This window comes from Vombatus ursinus, unplaced genomic scaffold (assembly GCF_900497805.2).
Source record: "Vombatus ursinus unplaced genomic scaffold, bare-nosed wombat genome assembly UNPS02014945.1, whole genome shotgun sequence".
Classification (NCBI taxonomy): Eukaryota; Metazoa; Chordata; class Mammalia; order Diprotodontia; family Vombatidae; genus Vombatus; species Vombatus ursinus.
In genome coordinates, this window is record NW_020954723.1 from 5,001,665 (window position 1) to 5,016,090 (window position 14,426).

At 38.0% G+C, this 14,426-nt stretch overlaps 1 pseudogene; it reads left to right on the forward strand.

The window, feature by feature from the left end:
* LOC114030034 overlaps window positions 1-1,004 on the forward strand; it is a 37,669-nt pseudogene extending 36,665 nt beyond the window's left edge.
* Window positions 1,005-14,426: the final 13,422 nt, after the last annotated feature.

A 14,426-nucleotide genomic window follows, 5' to 3' on the forward strand; every position in this document is an offset into this window, starting at 1 on the left:
CTATCTATCTATCTATCTATCTATCTATCTATCTATCTATCTATCTAATGAGATATTTCACATTGTTTTCTAATTTTTCATTCTTTTGGATTTGTTTTATAGTATCCTGATTTCTCATAAAGTCACTAGCTTCCAATTGCTCTATTCTAATTTTTAAGGAAGTATTTTCTTCAGTAATCTTTTGGACTTCCTTTTCCATTTCTCCAATTTTCCTCTTTAGGGCATTCTTCTCTTCATTGGCTTTTTGGACCTCTTTTGCCATTTGGGTTAGGCTATTTTTTAAGGTGTTATTTTCTTTAGTATTTTTTTGGGTCTCCCTTAGCAAGCTGTTAACTTGCTTTTCATGATTTTCATGCATCACTCTCATTTCTCTTTCCAGTTTTTCCTCTACTTCTCTTACTTGCTTCTCAAAATCCCTTTTGAGCTCTTCCAAGGCCTGGGACTGATTCATATTTTTCTTGGAGGCTTTGGATGTAGGAGCTTTGACTTTGTTTTCTTCTTCTGGTTGTATGTTTTGATCTTCTTTGTCACCAAAGTAAGATAATATAGTCTGACTCTTTTTGTGCTGCTTGCTCTTGATCCCAACCAATTACTTGAGTTTTAAACTCTTTGTTAAGGTAAGAGTCTGTTTCCAATGTGGAGAATGTACTGTCCCAAGCTTTGGGGGTTTGTACAGCTGTTTTCAGAGATACTTCTAGGGACCTGAAAAGTGTCAGTTCTTCCAACGTGCTGATAAGGGGCAAGGTGTTTCCTCTCCACTGCCACAACAAGTTACACCACGCCAGCGCTCCTCCTTGCCAGTGCTCTTCCTCACCCCAGGACCGCCCCTCAGAACTGTGACTCAGATCCAAGCACGGGCAAAGCAAGAGATTCCTGCCTCAGCCCTGGCAAAGAGACTCCTGCAATCCCCCTCTGATCAGCCACTTGATTTCCCTTCAGTCTGTGGGCCAGAAGCTCAGGACCCAGCCGCTGCCCCCCAGGGTACGCTCTGGACTTGTGGTTGAGACCTACCTCCTCTCTCACAACAGTGACAGACTTTTCCCACTGACTTTCTAAATCGTCTTTGGCGTTCGTGGGTTGAGAAGTCTGGAAACCACCACAGCTGCCTGTGATTCAGTCCTTTGGGGCCTGCTCCACGGTCGCTGAGGCCTGCGCGCCCACGCCAAACTGCACTCCTCTCCCAGCAACATACCTTTCCGATCAGCCATGCAGGTTGTCTTGGGCTGGAAATTTGTCTTACTCTCTTTTTTTGTGGATTCTGCTGCTTTAGAATTTGTTTAGAGCCATTTTTTATAGGTATTTGGAGGGGTGTGGGGGACAGCTCTAGCAAGTCACTGCTTTCCCTCTGCCATCTTGGCTCTGCCCCTGAGTCCAACCTAAAATGTGTTTCTTGTAAGCAACAGATAGTTGAGCTTTATTTTATCCAATCAGTAACTCTTTTTTGTTTTATTGTATTGTCTGATACATTCACATTTGAGGTTATGAGAGTTAGGTTTGTATTTTCCTCCATATGTCTCTAATAATGGATTTTTTTAAAGTTATGATTTTTTTTTTCTCATCGCTATAAACACAGTACTATGTTCTTTCAGTTACTTTACCTTAATCTTTTTAACATGACCCTGTTCCCACTGGCTCTCTTTGTTCCACCCATAATTCCCTCATTTCATTTGTTACCCCTTTTTCTTCAGGGTTTTGCTTATTAGTTCCTTTTTCTCTCCTGCTTTTATCTGGTTATGCGATTCTTCCCCCCTTTTTTCCTTCCCTTGAACTAGTCCTGTTCATTAGTTTTCTAAATTTCATTTTTTGTGCTCCTTTCCAAAAAGAATTTTTTCTCACTCATTTTATTATCCCTCTTCTCTTTTCTGTCTATTCTATATCCTCATTCTCAACCCTATAATTATCTGGTCTCTCTCTCTCTTTTATATTCCTTATGGAATCAAAGCTTCCAATGTATCTATTCTAGGTTCTCTCCCCTAAACAGATTCTGCCACTGCTTTGTAGAGATTGTCCCATGGATTCCCCTTTTCCATTGTGGCTCACTCCCAGAACAATGCGAGTTTTACAGATTATGTAGTCCATCACTGATCTATATCCTCCCCTAGTTACCTTTTTATTAAAAAAATATACTTTATTTTAACATTTTAAAAAATTTTGATTTCCAAATTCTCTCCATCCCCCCAGCCCCTTTCCTACTCAATATGATATCAATTATACATGTGAAGTCATGCAAAATGTATTTCCATATTAACCATGTTGCAAAAAAAAGCAAGAAAAATAAAGTAAGTGAAACAAGTATTGAATCTGTTTCAGTCTGCTTCAACCTGCACCCAGAGTTCAACAGTTCTCTCTCTTGAAGTAGACAGCATTTTTCATCATGAGTCCTTTGGAATGTCTTGGTTCACTGTATTGATTAGAGTAGCTAAGTCTTTCACAATTGATCATCATTATAATATTGCTGTTACTGTGTACAATATTCTCCTGGTTTTGTTCACTTCACTTTGCATCAGTTCATATAAGGCTTCCCAGGTTTTTCTGAAACCATCTCCCTCATCAGTTTTTTAAACATTTAACAAATTGTTTTGTTTCCTTTTTTTTTTCAAATTTTTAACATTTTTATTTAAAGTTTTGAGTTTCAAATTCTATTCTTCCTTCCCTCCCCTCTCCCTTCTCTGAGATGGTAAACAATCAGATATAGGTTATACATGTGCAATTTTGTAAAACATTTCCATATTAGTCATTTTATACAAGAAGACTCAAATAAAAAAAAAAAAGAAAATGAAAGAAAGAAAATGAAAATAGCACGCTTTGGTCTGTATTCAATCAGTATCAATTCTTTCTCTGGAAGCAGATGGTATGCTTCCTCCTAAGTCCTTTGGCATGGGTTTGGATCATTGTATTGCTGAGAATAGCTAAGTCATTCACAGTTTTTCATTAAACAATATTACTGCCACTGTGCACAATGTTCTCCTGGTTTTGTTTACTTCACTACTCATTGGTGCATGTAAGTCTTTCCAGGTTTTTCTGAAATTATCCTGCTTGTCATTTCTTATAGTACAATAATATTTCATTACATTCATATAATACAACTTGTTCAGCCATTCCCCAATTGATGGGCATCCCCTGGATTTCCAATTCTTATGCCACTACAAAATGAGCTGCTATAAATATTTTTGTATGATTAGGTGCCTTTCCCTTTTTTGGGGGATGTCTTCAGGATATAGACCTAGCAGTGGTATTGCTGGATCAAAGAGCATGCAGTTTTATAGCCCTTTGGGCACAGTTCCAAATTGCTCTCCAGAATGGTAGAATAGGCTACCCTTGGCTGCATCCTGAGCTCCACTGCTCTTCAGATCATATTATTTCATTCCTTCTTACATTTTTTAGTGGATACAGAATAGTCTTATACTACTTGAATTTCCCTTCCTTTGTATTTGAAGGTTTTCTCCTTATTGCTTGCAGAATTTGTTGTTTCTGAACTTTTAAGTGCTACATGTCTAGGAGTTTGCAACCTTGGGTTTTTGTTTGTTTTTTCCTGGAGGCCATCTATAAATTCTTTCAATTGGTATTTCATTTTCTATGCCTAGAAGTTCTGGGCAGTTCTCTTCTATTATTTCTTGCATTATGATGTTATGTTTTTTTGGTTTTGTTTTTTTTTTTTGTTCTTTCATGCTCTTCTGGGAGACCCATGATCTTTAGGTTGTCTCTACACATCCTGTCTTCAAGATCTGTAAGTTTTAGTTGCAGAGTGAGTATATTTTCTCTTAATGTTATTTTTTTTGTGTGGGTCTCTTCTTCTAGATTATCCTTCACTTTTGTATGTTTGCATCCCCTCTCTATTCTCTTTTGCTTCTTTTGTGAGACTTGCCATTGCAGATTCATTTTTCTATCTGCCCATTATTTTTGCTGTCTAAGCCATAACGTCTGCTCTTATAATTCTCATTTCTCTTTTGAACTACTCAGGAACAGGGTATTGTGTTTCCATGTTGTCCTTATATTCTACAGGGTCCTCTGTCTCATCAAGTGTTGGATCATGTCCCCTTGTTTTTGCAGTGTTTATTTATAGATTCCTGAACACATTTCCTAGACCTGGAGGCCATATTTCCTTTTGTTGTTAATGTGTTCCTTTTTGATATACTGCTTATGTTCAAAGTCTTTTAATTTTCTTCTTCCTGAAATCTTTGGTAATTTCAATTTTTTCTTCCACCCTGATTTTCCCTATTCACTTTCTGACTGTCCTTTTTGATGGTGATTTCCTTGGGGGCTGGATCTCAAAGAGCCTCAACCTTTTCCCATACTGGGTAGCTCATGGCTCACCAGCTTAGGTCTCTGCTCCAAGTGACTGTTGGGTGGTCAGAACTAGACTGAACGGGATGCTATCCTCTTTCCTTCAGGTTCAGTGGAGCAGGCCTCCACATGTCCTGTCCTGATGTCTATCCCACTCCTTCTGTTCCTTAGTTCTCTGCCCTGGCGCTGTCAGTTTAGAGCTTTGCTGCTTTGGTGTCACAGGCTGTCTGCCACTTCACTGGCACTTTTTGCTGGTGCTACCGGGTTGACCTCCCTGGCAGCAGCAGTTCAGAGAGCTTCTTCACTGGTACTAGAAAAGGTTTTCCACTCTGGTACTGGCAGATGAGAGTTTTGCAGCACTGGTGCTCTGGGGATGTGGCAGCTGGTAGGCTTTTGCTCCTAACGTGCTGCGACCTGTTTTGCTGTCTGTCTGTCAGTCACAGCCCTGGTTAACTTCCATAGGCTAAAGCTGGGGTCTATTCAGCACTGGAAAGAAGGAGAAGGAACTGGAGTATGGAGATAGGTTTTGTTGTAAACCTATATCAATTCCTTGGGTCTGCTAGTGCAGCCTTGCTGCCTGTAGCATGATTGGTAAGGGAGGGGAGCTGAGTGTGCTCAGGGTCTGTGAGTGTTAGTTAATTGGTTTTTGGATTTTTAAAAACCTTTTGGATTCTGTATCCTAGACTATGGAGACAGATGAAGTTGCTTCATCTTTAGTGCATAATTTCTGTTTTGGAGAGGGTTGAGAGGTCACAGAGGTCAGAGAAAATGTCTAGTTCTTCATCTTGTTGCTCACATGACCCAGCAGTCTTTTCTTGTAAATTTGACTCAGTTCCCTAAATATCTTAGAAATTAGACCTTTATCAGAGATACTTGCTGCAAAGATCCTCCTCCTCAGTTTTCTTCTTTTCTTCTCATTTTAGCTATATTGGCTTTGTTTGCATAAAAGTTTTAAATTTTATCCATTCTATCTTCTTTGAACTGCTTTATCTCTAATTCAGTCATACACTCTTTCCTTCTCTGTAGATCTGACAAGTAATTTCTTCTTCCATGATACATTAATTTGCTTATGATTCACCCTTTATGTCTAAAACATGTACCCATTTTGAACTTATCTGTCAGTCTGCTTTCTAGTTTTTCCAATAGCTTTTGTTGAATAGTGAGTTCTTATGTCAATAGCTGGGATCTTTGGGTTTATAAAATACTAGGTTATTGTGTTCGTTTGCTTCCATATATTGTATACTTGATTTGTTCCACTGATCAACTTCTCTATATCTTACCTAGCACTAAATTCTTTTGATGATTATAGCTTTGTAGTATAGTTTGATGTCTGGTCCTGCTAGGCTACCTTCCTTCTCAATTTTTTTCACTAATTCCCTTGATATTCTTGATCTTTCATTCTTCCAGATGAATTTTGTTATTATTTTTTCTAGTTCTATGAAATATTTCTTTGGTTGTTTGGTATGGCACTAAAGAAGTAAATTAATTTAGGTAACATGGTCATTTTTATAAAATATTGGCTTTGCCTTCTTATGAGCAATTACTATTTCTCCAGTTGTTTAGATGTGTCTTTATTTATCTGAAGCGTTTTGCAATTCTGTTCATAAAGTTCTGTGTATGGCTTGGTAGGTAGATTCCCAAGTATATTGTCTGCAGTTATTTTAAATGGAATTGCTCTTTCTATCTCTCCCTGTTGGATTTTGTTAATAATATATAAAAATGTTGATGATTTATGTGAGTTTATTTTATATCTTGCAACACTGAAGTTGTTCATTGTTACAACTTGTTTTTTAGTTGAGTCTCCAGGGTTCCTCTAGTTAAATGATCATAGTAGCAAAAAGTGCTAGTTTTATTTCCTCATTGCCTATGCTTATTTCTTAAATTTCTTTTTCTTGACTTATTGCTATAGCTAGCATTTCCAGTAAAATACTGAATGGTAATGATAACAATGGCCATCCTTGCTTCACTCCCTGATCTTATTGGAAAGGCTTCTAGATTATCCCTGTTACAAATAATACTTGTTCCTGGTTTTAGCTATTTATCATTTTAAGGAAAAAACCATTTATTCTTATGCTTTCTAGTGTTTTTAACAGAAATGGTATTACATTTTATCAAAAGCTTTTTCCTCATGTCTTGAAATGATCATGGGATTTTTGTTGTTTTTCTCATTGATATGGAAGTTTATAGTTTTCCTAATATTGAACCAGCCTTTCATTCAAGTATAAATCCAGAATGGTCACAATGTATGATCTTTGTAATATATTGTTGTAGTCTCCTTGCTAATATTTTATTTTACATTTTTTGCATCAATATTTATTAGGTAAATTGTTCTACAGTTTTTTTTCTCTGTTTAACTTTCTGTGGTTGAGTTATCAAGACCATATTTATGTAATAGAAAAAAATGTGGTAGAATCCTTTCTTTACCTATTTTTTCAAAGTTCATGTACTTTAAATGTTTGATAGAATTTACTTGTAAATCCATCTTATCTTGTTTTTTTTCCCTTTGGTAGTTCATTTATGGCTTGTTCAATTTCTTTTTCTAAAATGGGGTTATTTAATTACATTATTTCCTGTTCTATTAATTTGGGCAATTTATATTTTTGCAAATATTCATCCATTTCATTTAGATTTTGCATTTTTTGATGCTGAAAATTCAGTTTTCTTCTTTCTTTAAAAAGAATCAGTTAAGGGCTTATATGTTTTATTGCCTTTATCCTCCAAAAAAACCCCTCCTAGTTTTATTTATTAATTCAGTTTTTTCTTTGTTTTCAATTTTGTTAATCTCTCCTTTGATTTTCAGGATTTCTATTGTGGTATTTAAATGGAGATTTTTAATTTGTTGTTTAATTTGTTTCTACCTTTTTTTTTTTTAAATTTGCAGTCCAATTCATTGATCTGCTCTTTATCTCTTTTATCAATGAAAGAGTTTAGAGATATAAAATTTTCTCTAAGTACTACTTTGGCTGCACCCCCCAAATTTTGGTATATTATCTCATTGTTGTCATTATCTTTAATGAAATTATGTTTCTGTCATTAGTTCCTACCTATTCTTTAGGATTAAGTTATTTAGTTTCCAATGAATTTTTAATCTTTGCTTTTATTGAGGGTAATTTTTATTACATTATGGTCAATAAAATATGCATTTAATTTTTCTGCTTTTGCTTATGAGGTTTTTATGCCCTAATACATGGTCAATTTTTGTGAAGGTGATGAACACAGCTGAGAAATCAGCACAGTCCTTTCTATTTCCGTTCAATATTTCCCAGAAATCTATCAAATCTAATTTTAAAAATATGTACACATAAACATATGCATACATATACATATATAGTCATCTCTTCAACTTCTTTCTTGCTTACATTTATCTAGGTCCAAAGGGGGTTAACTGAGGTCCTCCACTATTAAGATTTTACTGTTTACTCCTGTAACTCATTTAACTTTTTCTTTCAGAATTTAGATGCTATGCCATTTGGCACATCTGTGTTCAGTATTGATATTAATTCATTGTTTATGGTACCTTTTAGTAAAATGTGGTTTTTCCATTTATCTATTTTAATTAGGTCTATTTTTGCTTTTACTTTGTCTAGCGTCATTTTTTTAAATTTCAGCTGAAGCATAATAGTTTTTGCTTCAGCCCCCTTTTTAACTCTGGGGACATCTTTCTCTTTTAAGAGTTTTCTCATAAGCAATATACTGTTAGATTCTGATTTTTAATCCATTCTGCTATTCTTTTCCTCTTTCATGGGTGAATTCATCCCATTCACATTTAAGGTTATGATGCTAAACATGTATTTCTCTCCATGTTATTCTTACACTTTTCTTTCTCTTTTTCCCTTGACCTCTCTTTAAGTCTGTTTTGCTTCTGATTATTGCCTCCCTTAATCTACCCTCTCTCTTATTACCCTCATATTTTCCCTTACCTCCTTTCCCTCCTTTTTTCCTGTTGAGTAAAATGAATATCTGTATCTGTATCTCTTTCTCTTTGTGTGTGTGTGTGTGTGTTCAAGTGTTGGCAACTCTCCCCCTTGTTCCCACTGTTGTGCAGACTCTTCCTTGTGTATCCAATTTATGTAAATTTCCCCTATTCTCCTCACCTTTCCCCTATCTCCAAGTGCAGTCCTCTTCTCCATTCTTCCATTTTTCTTTTGAGGTCATCCAAACATGATTAGGGTCATATCTAGACCCTCTACCTAATTAGATTCCAACTAAGACCTCTGGTGATGATAGACTTCTGAGAGCTTACGTGTATAATCTCCCCATACAATAATGTTAACAATTTAACCTTATTTAGTTCCTTATGATTTCACATTCATGCTTATCCTTTACATGCTTCTTTTTAGTCCTGTGTTTGTGTGTCATATTTTCTACTCAGCTCTAGTCTTTTCATTATGAATGCCTGAAAGTTTTCTCGTTCATTAAAGATCCATTTTCCCCCTGTAGGATTACATTCAGTTTTGCTGAGTAGGTTATTCTTGGTTGTAAGCTTAGATCCTTTGCCTTCTGGAACATCATATTCCCATAGCTCTAGTTCTTAATAGCGTTAGCTGCCAACTCTTGCATGATCCTGACTGTGGTTCCTTGAATTCTTTCTTTCTGGCTGATTCCAATATTTTTTTCTTGGCCTGGGAGTGCTGGATTTTGGCTATACTATTCCTGGGAGTTTTCATTTTATGGTTTCTTTTAGGAGGTGACCACTAGATTTTTTTTTTCAATTTCTACTTTGCTCTTTGGTTCTCAACTATCTGGGCAGTTTTCTGTTATTAATTTTTGAAATATGATGTCTAGGCTCCTTTTTGTTCATGGCTTTCAGGTAGTCCAATGATTATCAAATTATCTCTCCTCAATCTGTTTTCCAGATCAGTTCTTTTTCTATTTTTAAAGTTTTTTTTTAATTTTGTTTCATTATTTCTTCCTGTCTTAATGGAATCATTAACTTCTATTTGACCAATTCTATTTTCCAGGAGTTATTTTGTTCAGTAAGGTTTTGTAGTTCTTTTACCAAGCTGTTAATTATCTTTTCATATTTTTCTTTCATAGCTCTCACTTGGTTTTTAAAATCTTTTTTAAAAACTCTTTATGTCTACTAGGAATTCTTGTTGGACTTGTGTCCAATCTTCCTTTTCTTTAAGGCTTTGATCAACCTCCCTACACTACATTCAGAAACATTTTACATTAAATTATGACCCCTTCACATACCACTAGAATTTTGTCTCATATATCACTGATATGTCATGTTTCTATGTAACAAGAAAATATTTTCCAAACTTTTTTTTAGGTCAGAGCAAAAGTCAAGCAAAATATATCCACACAATGGCCATATCCAAAAATGCATTTCTCTTCACCCTGTCTTTATCACCTCTCTGTCAGGAGATGGGTAACAAGATTCATCAGTGGTCCTCTGGAGATATGGTGGATCATTGCATGGATCAGAGTTCTTAAGCCTTTCAAAGACGTTTTTATTTACAGTGATACTGTCTTGGAACAATTGTTCTGGTTCTGCTCACTTCAATCTCTATTAATTCATGCTATCCAGGATTGTGTGAAATTATCTCTTTCATAATTTCCTACAATGTAATAATATTTCAATACAATTCAGTGCCACAATTTACCAATTCTCTAATTGTCTAAGTAGAAATCTAAGGCACTACCTTTGATTCTAGTTTTTTTCATTTTTTCCTTTTTAAATTTCCTCTTCAGTATCAGGAAGTTTTCTTTTTTTTTTCCCTTGAAACCCTCTTTTTTCACCCTCTATTCCCCTCTACCCCCAACCAAGAGGGAAAAAAAAAGGGAAAAGAATCCCTAGTAACAAGCATAGTTGAACAAAATGAATCCATACAATGCCCTTGTCCAAAAATGTATGCCTCTCTCTGTAACATGAAGTGAACCCTTTCCCAGTGGGAGGTGAAGGAGAATTGTTTTGTAACTACTGATCTCATTTTACCATCTCAGTAAATACCCTTCTGTAAAACCTAACTAATGTAAACTATTTAGTCCATATTGGAAAACACAATGGAACAGGATTTGTGAGTGACAGTAATAGAAATTCCTTTCAGATTGCCCTTAGAACTCTGAGGAGAGCAATGGTATTCTCCCCTTTTGGAATTTAGCCTTCAGCTGCAGTGTGAGTTGAGTGAATGGCCTCAGAAAATTTGCTACCATCTCTTTTTTTCTGGTCATAAATCTCTCTGAAGATTTCTTTTATAATTTTCTTTGTACAAAATTTATCATTGGTAATATACAGCTGCCTATTTGTATCTACTCTACATCTCTCCATTGCCCTTTGAGTAACCTGCAATTCTAATTACTCAGATGGTGATATTCCATGATTTGTAGTCCCATAGCATCACTGGGTGCCAGTAGTAATAGAGTTCTATTGTGGGAACTCTGTGGTAACACTGACTTTAGAAGGTGACTACAACCCATGTGAGACTTCAGGGTGTGGCTGTATGTCAGGATCTTCAGGAGATTTGCCTGATGTGGGAAGATCACTATGTCTTCCTGGGGCTGCCAGTTTCTGGGAAGATGGCCAAGGGAGTTGTATGTTTGTGTTTCCCTTGCTCCTGGGTATCTTACGTGTGGTGATTACACCCGGTACCACCCAAATGGTTTGGAATTAGTCTTCTGTTATTAGGTGAGTTTGTGATGTTAAGGCCTTCCTGAGGTAATCTGGGGGTGTGCTAATGACACAGCACCTGTCTGAGACTTGGCTTCATCCATCTTAGGGATGGCTCAGAACTCCAGCAGAACAACATTTTCAAACACCATGGATCTTGCTTCTTTCTTCCTTTCTCAACAGAAGGCCTTGCATAGATTGTGCATAGGCTCAGGGAGCAGCTGCCCAAGCTTTAGGGGAATCACTCTACAGTGGTATTGCAGTGAGATCAGCCTATTCACATGTACCCTTAAACCCTGACTTCTAGGACTTCAAGAAGCTGTAGCCTCACCTGGGCCTTAGCCTAATGTATCACTACTCATCTTCAAGGGGCAGCATAAGCAGATACTACCCTAACCAGACCTGCATAAATTAGCTTCCAAGATGTAGCTTTGTACCTTTGGAGCAGATCAGGCATGGGTGGTCTTCCTGATAGGAAAATTCAGAGAAACCACTCTCAATTGGCTATTTCCTTTGATGGAAGAGAAGACTTGCCCTTCAGGGAGATTAAAGGTGCTTTAAGAGCAAGCTCTTAGTGGTGGACAGGTACCCCTACCAAAAACATGTTGCAGAAACTATAATATTAGGATTATGGCAAAGGGCTCTGTCACTAGCTCCCTTCATCAACAAATTTCAGTAATTTCTAGGTTCGGAAGAAGAAGTATAGGTAAAATATTTGTTTACTAAGGGGTTGAAGAAAGTTTCAAAAGGTTTAATTATTAGGGCATCTGGTTTCTACAGACTTGGCTAGAATAAGAGGTCTTCCTCTTTGGTTCAGTGACCAGATGGAGGAGAGGGGGAAGACAGCATCGGAAAGTGGGAAAAGCACTGGACTGGACTTGGAGTCAGGAAACCTAAGTTCAAATTCCATGTCAGACCCTTTGTAGCTGTGTGATCACGGGCGAGTCACTCAATCTCTCAAGGATCTCAGTTTTCTCATCTCTAAAATGTGGATGGTATTGATACTATTGAACTCACAGGGTTGTTTGTGAGGAAAATGTTTTGCAAATCTTAAAGAGGTATATAAAATGTGAATTAGTGTAGGTATTGGGCTCAAGAGTATAGAAAAGATGGGGCAGCTAGGTAGCGCAGTGGATAGAGCACCAGACTTGGAGGCAGGAGGACCTGAGTTCAAATTCGACCTCAAACACATAATACTTCCTAGCTGTGTGACTCTTGGCAAGTCACTTAACCCCAATTGCCTTACTAAACAGGAAAAAAAAAGAGTATAGGAAAGACAAGTTGGGGGCAAGAGATCCCAAAACCAGAGGCAAGTAAAGGTCTTTGGGCTCCTAGGCTGCAGGAGCTGCAGGCTATAGAACTATCAGTCTTTGTTGCCTTTTGTAGTACCCCTGACTAGTGGTCTTGATAACATAGACCAATTCAGGAGCTCTCCACTAAGACCGTGGGAAATGAGCCGGACAGGGAATGAGGTGGGAAATTGCTTTGCTTTCTTGACATGCTTTTGGCCATCATCTCCAGTTTGTTTGTTGGTTTTTTGTTTTTTTTTGCAGAGGTATCCCTCTGCCAGGTACCTCTTTCCCCCACCACTTCCAATGACTTTTTCTACTCCACCTTCTCCTGAGGTTAGGATGTCAGGGGTACGAGCCTGCTCATAGTGGCCAGGACTAACCTCTCTTTGGGATACTCTTTGGGATAACCTCTCTTTGGGATAGAGTGTATCCTCTCCTGGAGCAACTGTGTCCTCTGTGCAGCATAGCCTGCCACCACGTCTTAGCACCTACTCATGCCATTCATGGGGATTCCTGGGCTTAGCTTCGGAGAATGGGGGGCATGCCTTCCCATACTCCTTATTCCAACCCTACCTGCTATGTCCCTTAGTAGCCACCTTAGCAGTAGTATCCAATAGTCTCCCACCAGGGCTGCTATCACACCTCTATGACTTCAGCCCTTTTCCATCTGGCCTTCAGCTGACCTTTCTTTTATGTGTTATTGCCCTCAATTAGAGTATGAACTCCTTGAGGACAGGCACTATTCTCACTTTTTCTACATGTATTCCCAGTTCTTAGTACAGTGTCTGGCACATATTAAGTGCTTAATAAATACTTTTTCATTTGTTCATTCAACACTCTCCACACCATACTTTCTTATCCCCTAGTAAGGCATTCTTTACTACCCTCCAGTCTAGACCACCAAACAATGGCTAATTATAACACAACTTGCCATACATAGCCAGTCGCTTTTAAATAACCGCAGCAAGTAGTATTCTTGAAGCATGTCAAAGTTTGCAAGGTCAAGAGAAGTAATTTACATATTCCTTATCTTAACTGAACCTGCTCACTTGAGCATACTATTTGAGGCTGTCCCTCAGAAATACTTGGGTGGAAACACCAGCACACTTAATCCCTACATCAGTTGATCCTACAATGGTGACTGTGGCAGAAGGAAAACTTCGATACATGGACATACCAAGTGGCATCCTGTTACCTCCTATGCCAGGGGTGGGCCACCTGCAGCTTCGAGGCCACAGATGGCCCTTTAGGTCCTTGAGTGTAGCCCTTTGACTGAATCCAAACTTCACAAAACAAAACCCCTTAATAAAAAGATTTGTTCTGTAAAACTTGGACTCGGTCAAAAGGCTACAGACAAGGACCTAGAAGGCCTCGAGTGGCCTCAAGGCCCCAAGTGCTCCACCCCTATCCTAGACCTTGATGAATGAAAAGAAGGCCTCTGGGGCATTATTCAGATTCTCTATGGAGAATTTATTTCAAGATAGATAAGAAATGTGAGTTAAATAACTATCACAACACCTTTTCAAATACAAGATTATTTATAGTATTTTGTTTGGCCTGGTCTCAAATTTCTCAAGTGACAGAGGATCTACCCATGGTTTGGGGATATTATTCAACAGTCCAGTATTCTAGAGTCAGGCCTGTTATTCTAAGTGGAGAACATCCAGAATTTGCTTTCCCCTATATTTATCTCACTACTATAAATTATATCCCCATTTGTCAAGGAAAAGAATTCTTCTCCTTCTTTGATGTTGACACATTTTAAATATGTGTAGGTTGGGACCACCAGGGCAGAGTCAGATGAGCCAGCTAGACAAAAGCCCAGGCATGACGGCTTCTTGGAATTTGCATGGATGGTATTTGTGTTTCCTGTGGCCAGCTGGGCTTGCTGGTGCTGAATACAGGCTCCTACAGAGTCCATTTGGTCCTTCTATAGCCCTGCCAACTGTTCCAAGCTTCCAGCTGGGCTTTTGTGCTTGTCTTTGATGGTTGGGGGACCTCAGCAATATTTCCTTTAACCTTTTCCCGTTTTGGCCTTACAGCCCTATTTCTTTACAGCAAAGGTGGTGTCCTACATTAGATATCCCTCCAAAAAGACAACACAAGAGAACAACAGTAAATCGAAAGCCTCTCAGGGGGATGATTTCACCATATTATTGTCTGGGTGGCCTCTGACTGCCAGGGTCTAGCCACCCTTGACACAGGCATGCATGAGTAGAGGACTCAGAAGGGGCTAT